General features: G+C 36.9%; 1 protein-coding gene and 1 long non-coding RNA gene across 2 annotated transcripts in view; both read right to left on the reverse strand.

Annotated features, from left to right (window-relative positions):
• vwa8 (von Willebrand factor A domain containing 8) overlaps window positions 1-13,509 on the reverse strand; it is a 246,717-nt gene that overhangs the window by 80,633 nt on the left and 152,575 nt on the right.
• Window positions 1,475-6,156, reverse strand: LOC141376102 (uncharacterized). The gene is made up of 3 exons (XR_012385262.1): window positions 2,933-6,156; window positions 2,099-2,864; window positions 1,475-1,930 (listed from the first exon to the last, which is right to left on the reverse strand). It is a non-coding gene; the product is annotated as an uncharacterized lncRNA (long non-coding RNA).

Genomic DNA, 13,509 nt, shown 5'->3' on the forward strand with positions numbered 1-13,509 from the left:
TTCATATTTATGTAGGCTAGAAAATAATATGTTTTGTAATATTTTAATCCTTTATATTTATATTCTATTTCTATTCTTATTATATACTATATATATCCTTAATATTTAAAGTTTTTCATATGTAAAGATATTTGCCTATTGCTCTCTTGTGCGTATTAAGCAGTGTGTAAGCGAGGTGCAACTCTGCGCCAGAGTTTAGACCGGGTTAGTTTTGGTCTAATGAAAAATCTATTATAGTTTCTCAAAATAGCAACGCGCCAGCAGTCCGCCTTAGAACGCCTTCCTTTTTAGACCAGAACGCCTATGGGCGCACAAATGAGCGCTAATGCATTTGCTATTTAAACAGCGTAGCGAAACGCCTCAAAACGACTCTTGCGCCAAGCTAAAAACTACCAAAAGACTACTGCGCCGAGCCTTGCGCCACACAGCGCCGGGTGTATAATAGGGCCCTGAGTTTCATTATAACTTTAGTCTTATCAAGGCTTGTTTTGTTTTTATTTATTAACGTTTAAACATTTGCCAGTTTCCTGACTCCTTTTTCCCGTGATCTCCTGCCAATCGATCGGAGCATCCCTAGTTTGAGTTTAACTTAAGTCTAATCAAGGTCATCAAAAATCACTGTTTACAAGATAGACCCTTAACCACAGTATGTCTAAATCGTACTAAAAGTATGATACTCAGAGTATTGGTGTCCAAGTAAACATACTCATTGTTACTGGAGGAGTAAATCTGAGGACAATACACCTAAAGCTCCCTTAACATAGTTCAGCTTCGGAAAAGAAGAAAAGAGAACTTCACCTTAAATGTATTAAGGCTTTGAGTTTCTTGAGTTTCTGTAGGAATATATTTCCATCCAGTGTGGTCCAGTACGAGATCTGACAGTCCGTGTGTATTCGTCTCAAGACAGAAGTATAGGCCCATGTCTTGGATGAGTGCCATACTTCTGGCGGGCCAATGGGCAGAGCAGTAGCCCGGGCTGGAATGTGAAGAATGCCCATATTTTGAGTTTGTATCTTAAATGAAATGTCCCAGGCTGTTCGCTGAGAGGCCACTGCGTTCACCAGCAGACCCACGCAGAGAGTGGGACAATGCAGCCAGACACGCTGGACTAGTGCTGACCACAGGAGGCCCACCAGGACCACAAACCCCTTCATTACATCAGCAACATTTTACTAGTATTCAGAGGTTTTACAAATCTGCTTTACACATCTTGCAGCTATACCACAACAATATGTCAGAAGAATAGGAAAATCAATAACATGATACAACTGTTTGAAGACGAGCATTGCCGTTTTAGAGACTGTTGGCTCAAACATTAGACGGTTTATACATCCCTGTAAGGGAAATTGCAAAAAAAATGTTACCCCTAAAATATTGTTTTAGAAATCCTCTGATGTAGGAATTAAAGATTTATTATTATTATTTTTTTTTATTTTATTTTATTTTTTACATTTTAGTAAGTTTTAAGGGAAATGTAATATTGTAGGCGTGCTGGACAAAATTAGGAAAGTTCTAAATCACAGCATTTTTGCAGTAAAAACAAAACAAAAACGCATAGACTGTGAGATGAATTTAAATGTCTTAAAACCCGTAGTTTTAGTTATTTTCCTACTTTTTGGTTAGTAAGTACCAAAGTTATTACACACTGATGTCAAATGACAAATTATTTTAAAAATAATCTGACGAAGGGACACTATATGGGGCATAGGACATGGACATGGAGTGTACAACACCGTTTCCTTCTCCATGCAACGGAAAAAGAGAAACAGAAAGTAAAGGCCTTTTGAAGGAGGCTCAGTCTTTATCCTCTCACTGTAAATGCTCTGTTTAGCTGTTTTGTTTTGTTTTTTGCTAGTGCAGCATTCAGTTTTTCCACTTACAAAGTTCACCATTTAAATAGCAAATGCGCCATGGGGTGACACAACTGACTCTTAAAGTGAACGGGAGATGAGACTCTGATTGATTTATTCTCATAACACTCCCATAACTATAGAGAATAAGCTCAGCCCTGTTAGACCATGCGCCGCAGCTCAAAGCATATTTTTCTGTCCTTAAAATAGCAAAAGAGGATTCGAATATGCCCTTAATGCTTTTGCACCCTGTGCTTTGCGCCTAAATCGTTAAAATAGAGCCCACAATGTTTGAAGGTAACTAGAACGTTTACATGCTTCTTCTCTCAGTTAAACAGCCAATAACTTTCATGTATTTTGAGAAAAGTTGCATTTGCATGTTGTAAATCCAGCAGCTCTAATTTCAACACTGCAATGTTGAACAACACTTATCCAGCCTCTTCACCCCTCACCCTTGTGTATTAGCCTGTCTTTGAGCAAAGGCAATTGACGATGTTAATCCACAAGATGACAACAAAGACCGCACAATAAGCCCTAAGAGAAAAACTGTGTAATTTCAAACTACAGCTGATCAAATCCTTATTAAACAGGTAAATGACTCAAAGTCGATCTCTCTCTTTTGTATGTTGTAGTGCTTTATTTATACCATAGTAATATTGTGATCTCTCAATTGCAACAGATAAATACTGTAAAATCTCTGCAGACTGATGGCATTTCATGCCAATCAGCCTTATAATCTTAAAATGTGAGAAAAATCACCTGTTTTGTCATCACTTTAGACATTACGCTATAGACAATCATTTAAACATTAGCTCTAAAGTGACATTGGTGAAGTAGCAATGGTTTCTGCTGTTCTGATGTCAGCTGCAGATGTGAATGAGTGGTGGAAGAAAGTAATTCCTCTTACAAAAGGCTTTTGAGACTCTCCGCGTTTCATTTTCTTTTTTATATACGCGATTATATCATCTAACTGTTGTAGAAACGCAATATCACACTCACAGCAGTGCGATGTGGCTGTATATTCCTCACAACTCCCATCAGTGCTGATATACAGCCACATCGCACTGAGACTCATGTGATACTGCTCATTTAAGAAACGGAATACAAAATATTCACAATATAATCAATTTGAGCCAAGAATATTGGTCAAGAGGATCACCTACAACTTTCGTTCACACAAACATATCAAGTAGGCAATGTTTATGCCCCGTTATACTTAAAACTGTTATCTTTTGTTTTTTGTTTGAGGGCTAAAAGAAGACTGAAAAGGCTGAGTGATGGCATATTGTTTTGAACTACAGTAAATAGGGTTGTAAATGTGTTACGTTGCTCACATGTACCCCGATGGCAGCTGAGAGAAAAGAACAGTCAAAGGAACAAACTCTTAGTAAAGACATGGCGCGATGAGGTGGGCTTCTCGTCCATTGTATGGATCGGAAGGTTGTAGTTTTGAATCCCAGCAGGCATTGTAGGTGGTGTGAATGAAAAACCAGCCCTCTTACTATCCTCAATACCCCCAACTGCTTCCTGGGGGATGTAGTAATAGCTACCCACTGCTCTAGTTGTGTTCACGGTAAGTGTTCACATCGATGGGTAAATTGCAGAGCACAAATTCAGAGTATGGGTCACCTTACCTGGCCACATCACAACTTTATTTTTAAAATCGTATTCTGCATTTAAAATGAAGTAAAAAAAAAAGATCAAGTTCTTTCTGATGTGGTCTGGAAATTTATTCAAACAAATGGTTCATCCCCTTTTTCCTACTGTTGGAATTAAATGGAGGGCAATGTGTGTAGATTGTGTTGGTCTTGCTTTTTTTTAACACAAGCAAATCAGTAGGCGGAGCTAAATAATGAAGGAGGAGTTTACCTTCACAATGATATAATAAAGTGGCACATTCTACAACATTTTGGTGATAGACATAGCTTAGACTAACAAGGTACATTTAAGCTCTGAAGCTTACATGAGATTTCATAATATATCAAAAGATCAAGGGAATTCTGATCTTTTAGTTCATGACCCCTTTTGAGAAAACCCCCCATGATCAGAAAAAAGGAAGAAGAGAAGTTTCTTAGAATGTGTAGTAACTGCAAAGAAAGCTGTGCAATGTCTTCAACCATTTACGGAGAGGCTTAAACTCCAGACTATACATAAAAGAGGAGAAGACACATGACGGTACAGAAATGACACAGTGGCACCAGTGACCCGCAATCACATGAGCAGCTCCTGTTACAATGTATGTCATCCGTCACATTAGCAGACACACATTTCATATGCTTCTTACATGGTGCTCAATGCTTCTAAGCTTATTCACTCAATCACTAGGCAGACATTCTAAACTTTAACACTGGAATCTTTTACAGTTAATTTAACATGAATTTGGTCTTTTCAGACTATATTTTAAATTAAATATTCATTTTCAGTTAAGCTTTATGTGTAGAATTAGCATTTTTTGGGTAAAATTTAAAGACAGGCTAAAATCAACACATGTTAACGGCCAAATAGTATGGACGTATGTATGCATAGATAGATGGATACACTTACCAGTCACTTTATCAGGTACAACTGTCCAACTGCTCGTTAACGCAAATTTCTAATCAGCCAATCACATGGCAGCAACTCAATGCATTTAGGCATGTAGACATGGTCAAGACAATCTGCTGCAGTTTAAACCAGGCATTAGAATGGTGATGAAAGGTGATTTATGTGTCTTTATGCGTGGCATGGTTGTTGATGCCAGATGGGCTGGTCTGAGTATTTCAGAAACTGCTGATCTACTGGGATTTTCCACGCACAACTATCTCTAGGGTTTACAGAGAATGTACTGAAGAAGAAAAAATATCCAGTGAGTGGCAGTTCTGTGGGCACAAATGCCTTGTCAGAGGTCAGAGGAGAATGGCCAGACTGGTTCCGCTGATAGAAAGGCAACAGTAACTCAAATAACCAATCGTTACAACCAAGGTATGCAGAAGAGCATTTCTGAATTCATAAAATGTCAAACCTTGAGACAGATAGGCTAAAGCAGCAGAAGATCACACTAGGTGCCACTCTTGTCAGCTAAGAACCCGAAACTGAGGCTTCATGAATAGATGGATAGAGGGACAGACGGACAGACAGACAGACAGGTAGGTGGGTAGGTAGAAAGAAAGAAAGAAAGAAAGAAAGAAAGAAAGAAAGAAAGAAAGAAAGAAAGATGGCTAGATGGATAGAGGGACAGACGGACAGACAGACAGACAGACAGACAGACAGACAGACAGACAGACAGATGGACGGACGGACGGACAGACAGACAGACAGACAGGTAGGTGGGTAGGTAGGTAGGTAGGTAGGTAGGTAGGTAGAAAGAAAGAAAGAAAGAAAGAAAGAAAGAAAGAAAGAAAGAAAGAAAGAAAGAAAGAAAGAAAGAAAGAAAGAAAGAAAGAAAGAAAGAAAGAAAGAAAGAAAAAAAGAAAGAAAGAGAGACGGACAGATGGACGGGCGGATAGATAATTTTAAAATGCACATATGGATCTGTAAACTTATTCATTCTCATATGCAAATCTAGTTATTTGCTAATAACTTACAGTACTTCAAACAGTACATGGTATTAGGTTTGAGACGATATTAGATCATGAAGGTTTTGCTTATTATGAGTGTATGGTTTGTAATGTGTGTGTAAGAGATGAGTCAAGCTCATTTCCCGTCCGACACACATCATATCTATATCTTGCATCACTGACACTGCGCTGACCACTTTATAAATACATCCAGATGTACAGAAGGACAGACATGTATGGAGCAGGATCAGTGAGCAGTGCTGACGTCAATCTCACACATTCCTCTCATGACACAATCTCATGTCACAACTGTCACACAGAGTCAGGATATTGTGGCCAGCATACTGTAAATGAAAACACCCTCACAGATAAAAACAAATAAAAAAATTTATTTGAACAAATCTGGTTTATTGTTTTTTTACAACAAATTAGTCAGTACTGATAAGTCCCAGGACAAAGTCAGAATTAATCTAACCAAATACTTGTCTGATCAAGAGGTTTCACATCTCTGATTTGAAAAAAGCTTGGAAAAGGGGTGATTCTAGCTGTGAGGGGGTGTTGCGTGTTTAAAAAAGGAAGGGTTTGCCTATAAATGGGAGGTCATTACCTGCATAAATACAGTTAATTTACACACTGACAATGCAAACCCACATCTGAGAAGGAGAGTGGTTCTGAGAGCAGCACTTATTTTTCCTCACGAAAATCCCATAAATCACACAATTTTATTGATTATAGTGCAGGTACATGACCCCTTTGTGGATGTTAAATCAGGTTTTTTTTTTTTACATTAACACAACAGATATCCATACAACAGTGGATATTACTGTGTATACTGTCACATTTGCATACTGTGTGTGTGTGTTTGTGCCTGAACTTTGTAACGACATTGTGTGACTCATCTTTGCAGAAAGGCTTGAATTAACTCAACAACAAATACATCAAATAATCATTGGGAAAGTTCTTACTGAAATATTTCTTACAAATGTTCGCGAGATCTGCTCTCTTCATGTCTGTCACTGTGCTGCTTATATGATGCAACCAGAGATTCTGACAGGCACGTGGAAACGGTGGGTGGGAAGAACTAGCATTGAAGGCACATGCAACAAAAACAGCAACATTGTGTTCAAAGCAGAACATTCCAATATTCTAAAATGTATAATAAATAATCTGATAGGTGAGACACAAAAGTATTGAAAATTTAGAAAAATTGATAAAATGGATGCCCTTTAAATAATACCTACAAATGCACTTTTAAAATGTTTATCGCGTTATATTGCTCACTGATTCACTTTCAGCAGCTAATACTAATGACCCAAGCATACTGGACCCAGGTGAGAAAGCTCTAAACATTTCAGGTCACAGAACTAGCAATACTGAAATAAGATGAGGAACCTCACAGCTACCAACAAAAAATTTGCTAACTAATTGGCAACTGATATATATGGCCAATTTAAAGACGAAAGGCTTATGTTTTTCAGTTACAAATGGCCTACTGATGTTTTGCTATTACTGTATATTTTACATTAGGCTTTTATTAGTGCATAAACATATCTAAATATAGTAATAAGCATACCGTTTGTTTGAAAACAACATTTTTTATCATCCTTACTGCAAACTTATATGAGTGATAATATCATTAAATGTTGAGGGGGGCCTTACAATATTTTCTGGGGGAGGTTAAGGTTGGGAACCACTGAAATAGAGTACTGTACACCCCAATTAATATACATAATTAATATGCAAAAGAAAATATAAAATACACTTTTAATAAACATGAAAAATCAAGTTGGCTGAACAAAAATTTAGAATTTTTGTAGGTTGTATATTTAGTTTGTTTTGCAACAACTCATTTGAAGTGAATTTTTTTATCAATAAAATTTGTTTTTATTTCGCGTAACAATGAGGGGTCTCTTGGTGATTTCTAAAATTTAAATTCTTTTCATTAAACCATTAGAATAATAATAAAAAAAAAAAACGACAACACAATATCCAAAAAAAAAGGCATTTTTTTCATTGGATTGTGAACCCCGGGAAGATTACTTTCACATACAGCAGATTGATTTTATGGCAGGTTAAACTTTAACTCCTTTACGACACTCACATACACATAGGAAAGTCTTAAGAGTGACGATCTTCAAAATTAAATTAAGAATAGACTTGAGGTATGTGTGCGCTGTTGCATACAAAAAAAATAAAAATAAAAAAAAATAAAATATATATATATATATATATATATATATATATATATATATATATATATATACATATACATATATATATATATATATATATATATATATATATATATATATATATATATACATATATATATATATATATATATATATATATATATATATATATATATATATATATATATATATATATATATATATATATATATATATATATATATATATATATATATATATTACTTTGGGGGTCGAATTTAGGAATCCCTGATTTGCAATACCTAGAATATATTACTTTAAATTATTAAGATAGAAAATAAAAAAAATAAAAGTCAATTTCTCAAATGTTTTAACATGAAAAGATGTTGGAGAAAAGATCAAGTTCCCATATGAAATTCAAAACATAAATAAAATTAAGAAAGAAAAAATGGCACTACACTACATTACAGGTCTAAAAACAAAATTCCAAATCTCTGACATAAGTCTGACAAAAAACAAACCAGACGTTCGCTTTAATCCAGGCTGTTTAATTACGGAAAGATATTGGGACAAGATGATTGACAGATTCGTGTGAAGTCATAATAGACTCCTTCACAAGCTTCGGAAGATGTTTCCCATTGCGCTGTTGACAGTGAGTGTCTGAGGCTCAGTTTATTTGTAGCAACATGATTTTTGTAGACCAGGTGTGAAAAGATCATGCTGATGGATTTAACTTCATATGTAGTCATAGCAAACATAAATCTGTCAAAAAGTACAGTTCGTTTGTTGATTATTGAACTTTTATTGGGTTCATTGTTTATTTGGTTTTATTTAAGTTATTGGGGCTCTAAAACTTATATGAAAATAAAGGGAAATGATTTTATCATTAAAATGAATTTAAACAGAGATTAGGAAAAAAAATTACATCGAAATGTTGTTTATCTAATATGTTACAATCTCTTTGCATCTTTGTAAACAATAAGAATTATTAATATTTGTGTGTGTGTGTGTGTGTGTGTGTGTGTGTGTGTGTTTGTGTGTGTGTGTGTGTGTGTGTGTGTGTGTGTGTGTGTGTGTGTGTGTATGTGTGTGTGTGTGTGTGTATGTGTGTGTGTGTAAAAGGGAAAGGGAGACTAGACTTTATTTAAAGTGCAAAAATAAAGTCCATCTGGTAAGTATTCATAGCACTTCACTTTTTTCCCCACATTTTTTTGTTACAGCTTTATTCCAAAATAGATTAAATTAATTGATTTCCTCAAGATTCTACACAAAATATCCCATAATGACAAAAGATTTTTTGAAATTATTGCAAATTTATTAAAAATAAAAAACCTGAAAAATCACATGTACAGAAGTATTCTGTGAAGCGCTAAATTAAACTTAGAGAGAGGAGAACCTTACAGAATAACAACCACCTGGGCAGCAATCCACCAATCCGGCCTGGATGGTAGAGTGGCTAGACGGAAGCCACTCCCCGCCTAGAATTTGCCAAAAGGCATCTGAAGGACTCTCGGACCATAAAAAACAAAATTCTCCTGAATGCAAACCTGTTTCTGAGTGCTCTTGACCTCAGACTGGGGCGACGGTTCATCTTCCAGCAGGACGATGACCCAAAGCACCAACTCGGTGAATGTCCTTGAGTGGCCTAGCTAGAGCCCAGACCTAAATCCTATTGATCATCTCAGGAGAGATCTGAAAATGGCTGTACACTGTTGCTTCCCATCCAACCTGATAGAGCTTGAGAGGTACTGCAAAAAGGAATGGGCAAAAATTCCCAAAGACAGGTGTGCCAAGCTTGTGGCATCATTTACAAAAAGACTTAAGGCTGTAATTGCTGCCAAAGGTGCATCCATAAAGTACTGAATAAAGGCTGTGAATACTTCTGAACATGTGATTTTTCAGGTTTTTTTATTTTCAATAAATTTGCAACGATTTAAAAAAACCTTTTTTCACATTGTCATTATGGGGTATTGTGTGTAGAATTTTGAGGAAATAAACGAATTTAATCCATTTTGGAATAAGGCTGTGACATAGAAAAAATGTGGGAAAAGTGAAGCGCTATAAATACTTTCTGAATACATTGTGTGATTCATTGCAAGAATTTTCCATTCATTTTTCTTAAATTGGACTGACATGTAACGAATTGATAATTTACGGTAAACTGAATCCATTATATAAATGTTTAAATGTGATAGGAAACATTTGATTTTGTTACTAATTGTTGTAAAACATTTTAAACCATCAACAGAGCTGACAGTAACAGAGCTAAAATTTTTTGTGCGACTGGGAAGATCATTCAACCAGTGAGGAACTTTGAATGTAAAGGTTTTGGAAAGTGACTCAAAGTGTTCTCACACTAGGCTATCCGAAAAACTCCCAGGCACATTTGACTCCCATTTCCTAGTTCGTTTGACAAGTGTGAGTTCTCAGAATCAGGCCCAGGCATGGTTCAGTTGGCCAGCCCTGGCCCAGTTGGAAAAGGTGTGCCAAAGCACGTGTCGATTGGGCTTTGGCAAGGTACATCTTTACGTGACTGCAAATGCTTGAGCCTGCTGGACCCGATGTCACTTTTAAGATAATATTTAATATGGATTTAATAATCATTCTTACTTTTTAATGAACGCAAACTGTCATAGTATATTAAAGATAAAAACACCCCATTGCACGACAGCTGCCACCTTCAGCAAACCTCTTAATACGTGCATCATGAGGACTTTCATTAACATTTTTGAGCATCATATTCTGAATCTGTTCATAATCTGGTCATATCAAATGACTTAAAATATAACAAAACAATATAACTAAAGCAATTCTGAACAGTCGCATCATCAATGACAAAAGCGTGCTCAGACTCGGAAGCAAAAAATGCAATGTGAGTGCGGCTCGAGGGGATGAGTGGAGGAAAATCATTTAAGACAACCGTGTCTAATGTGAGTACAGAGCCCCTCTGTGATATTACCTTGAGGAAGCACTCACTTACTGACCAAAGGCTTCTGAAACAGATGTAGACTTTCAGAAGCAAGTGAAGGTAAGAGGATGCTGAACCAGTGGCTGTTCCGTAAGCAAACATCAAAGATTTGAACTTGATACAAGCTTCAACTAGTAACCAACGGAGAGAGATAAAGAGAGTTGTCACATGGGTCTCACTTAAGACCAAACGAGAGCAAGCGATTTTAATCATCTCTAGAGGTTTAAGGGTGCAAGATATGAGTCCAGCTAGAAGAGCATTACAGTAGTCCAGCTACTGTGAAATGACAAGAGCTTGGACTAGAAGTTGTGCAGCATGATAATTTAGGAAGGGTCTGATTTTTCTGATGTTGAAACATGCTAACATGATCGAGCTGTGTTAGCAATGTGTCTTCAAAACTGATCACCCTTAAGATTCCTTAATGAATTAGATGGAATAAATATAGATGATCCCAGTCGGATGGAGAAATTTTGTTGAATGCGTAAAGTTGCTGGGAAAACAAGTATTTCTGTTTTTGCCAGATTAAGTTGTAGGTAGTGGTCTTTCATCCATGCCGAGATATCCTTGCTGCTACCAGCGGAACGTCTGGCAGATAATCTATGCTCACAACAACAGAGTATTGACCTTATTCTAAAATGCGGAAGTGCGCCTGTTTTCGCGATTGTCTTAGAACTTCCGTTTCAGTCGCCTATGGGAGAAATGACAAAGAATAATAAACGGCAAAAAACGGTCAAACTACTTGCTCTACAAACAAATGTTTGCATTACTATACAGACCAAGTAGAATAATATAACAAGGAAATATCAGTTAGCAACATCAAACAGCGAAACGAGCTGTTTTTAATGTCTAAAAATGAATGGAAGTGAATGAGACCGGAAGTCTTGTGCCAAAAAGATTCAGATGGCAGCGCCCACTCGTCTGCGGAGAATAAGGTCAATAGAACTAATCTATAATAAAATTATCCTTAACATTTTCTACAAATTAGACTGAGAAGAATAAATGACAAGCCTCAAAGCTTCCAGAGATTCCTACCAGAGCAAGTGAAGTAAGTCACATGCTTTTTATTTTAATTACCTCCATTTTAAGAAATAACCATATAAAAGTATGCCACAAAAGTGAGTACACTCCAAACGTTTCTGCAAATATTTATTTATATCTTTTTTTAAAGGACAACACTGCAGAAATGACTCTTTGACACAATGAATAGTAGTCAGTGTACAGTTTGTATAGCAGTGTCAATTTATTGTCCCTTTAAAATAACTAAAAATACAGCCAATAATAGTTGAAGCCCTGACAACAAAAGTGAGTACCCCTCTAAGTAAAAATGTATGAATTGAGCACAATTAGTCATTTTCCTTCCCCAGTGTCAAGTGACTCATTAATGTTACACTATCTCAGCTGTCACCAGATAGCAGGTGAGCTAAATTTGGTAATAAAGCTCTTCCACTCTTTTAACCTGGCCACTGAAAGTTCAACATTGCACCTCATACCAAACAACTCTAATAAGACCTTAAAAAACAAATTGTTGCTTTACATAAATATGGCCTAGGCTTTAAGAAGATAGCCTACAGTCTGAAACTGTGCTACAGCACAGCGGCCAAGACCATCCAGTGCTTTTAGAGGACAGGACCTACTCAGAACAGGCCTCGCCATGGTCAGCCAAAGAAGCTGAGTGCACGATCCACATCCAATTTTCTTTGAAAAACAAACGGATGAGTGCTTCCAGCATTGCTGCAGAGATTAAAAAGATGGGAGGTCAGCTGGTCAGTGCTCAGACCGTACACTGCACTGCATCAAATTGGTCTGCATGGTTGTCGTCCTAGAAGGAAGCCTCTTCTAAAGATGATGTATAAAAAGCTCACAAACATTTTGCTGCATACATGCAAACTAAGCACCATGATTACTAAAACCAAGTCCTGTGGTCTGATAAGACCAAGATAAATTTGTATTTGGTTCAGATGGTGTCAAGCATGTGTGGAGGACGAGGTGAGAAGTACAAAGACAAGTGTATCTTGTCTACCGTCAAACATGGTGGGAGTGTCATGATCTGGGGCTGCATGAATGGTGCTGGAATTGGGGAGCTACAGTTCATTGAGGGAAACATGAATTCTAACATGTACTGTGACATATTAAAACAGAGCATGAATCCCTGCCTCTGGAAACTGGGCTGCAGAGCAGTGTTTAAGCATGATAATGAGTCCAAACACACCTCGAGAAAGACTTGATAAAGAGGCCGAGAGTAATAGTGATGGACTGGCCAAGCATGTCTCCAGACATAAACCCCATAGAACACCTCTGGGGCATCCTAAAAAGGAAGGTGAAGGAGGACAAGGTGTCAAATGTGATGTTGTGATGGAGGAATGGAAGAGGATTCCAGTGGCAACCTGTCAACCTGTGGTCAACTCCATTCCCAAGAGAATTAAAGCCATGCTGAAAAATGATGTTACCCACACAAAATATTTCCTATTTTCACTTAGGGGTGTACTCACTTTTGTTGCCAGGGCTTCGGCTATTATTGGCTGCATTTTTAGTTATTTTAAGAGGACAATAAATTGACACTGCTATACAAACTTTACACTGACTATTTCCCATTGTGTCGAAGAGTCATTTCTGCAGTGTTGTCCTATAAAAATATATAAATAAACATTTGCAGAAATGTGCGGGGTGTACTCCCTTTTGTGACATACTGTATATGTATTTATATTTAGGTCTATGAGCACACATTATATGAAAAATACTACTGTAACAATAAATGCTACTAAAAAGTGGCAAGGACAATGAGCACTAATGGGGGCAAATTGAATAATAAATGTGTCCTCTCTGATGCTTACAATGTGCTTTCCATAAACAAGCTCAGAGGAATGGGATGTTTCATGTACTGTAACTGAAAGCTTTAGACCCTCGATAATATTTGGACGTGTGACGGCCGCCACATCAGCAGGAGAAACAGATTCACTGTCAAAGGGATTCTCATAATGCATGTG

Source organism: Danio rerio, chromosome 9, assembly GCF_049306965.1.
Source record: "Danio rerio strain Tuebingen ecotype United States chromosome 9, GRCz12tu, whole genome shotgun sequence".
NCBI classification, from domain to species: Eukaryota; Metazoa; Chordata; class Actinopteri; order Cypriniformes; family Danionidae; genus Danio; species Danio rerio.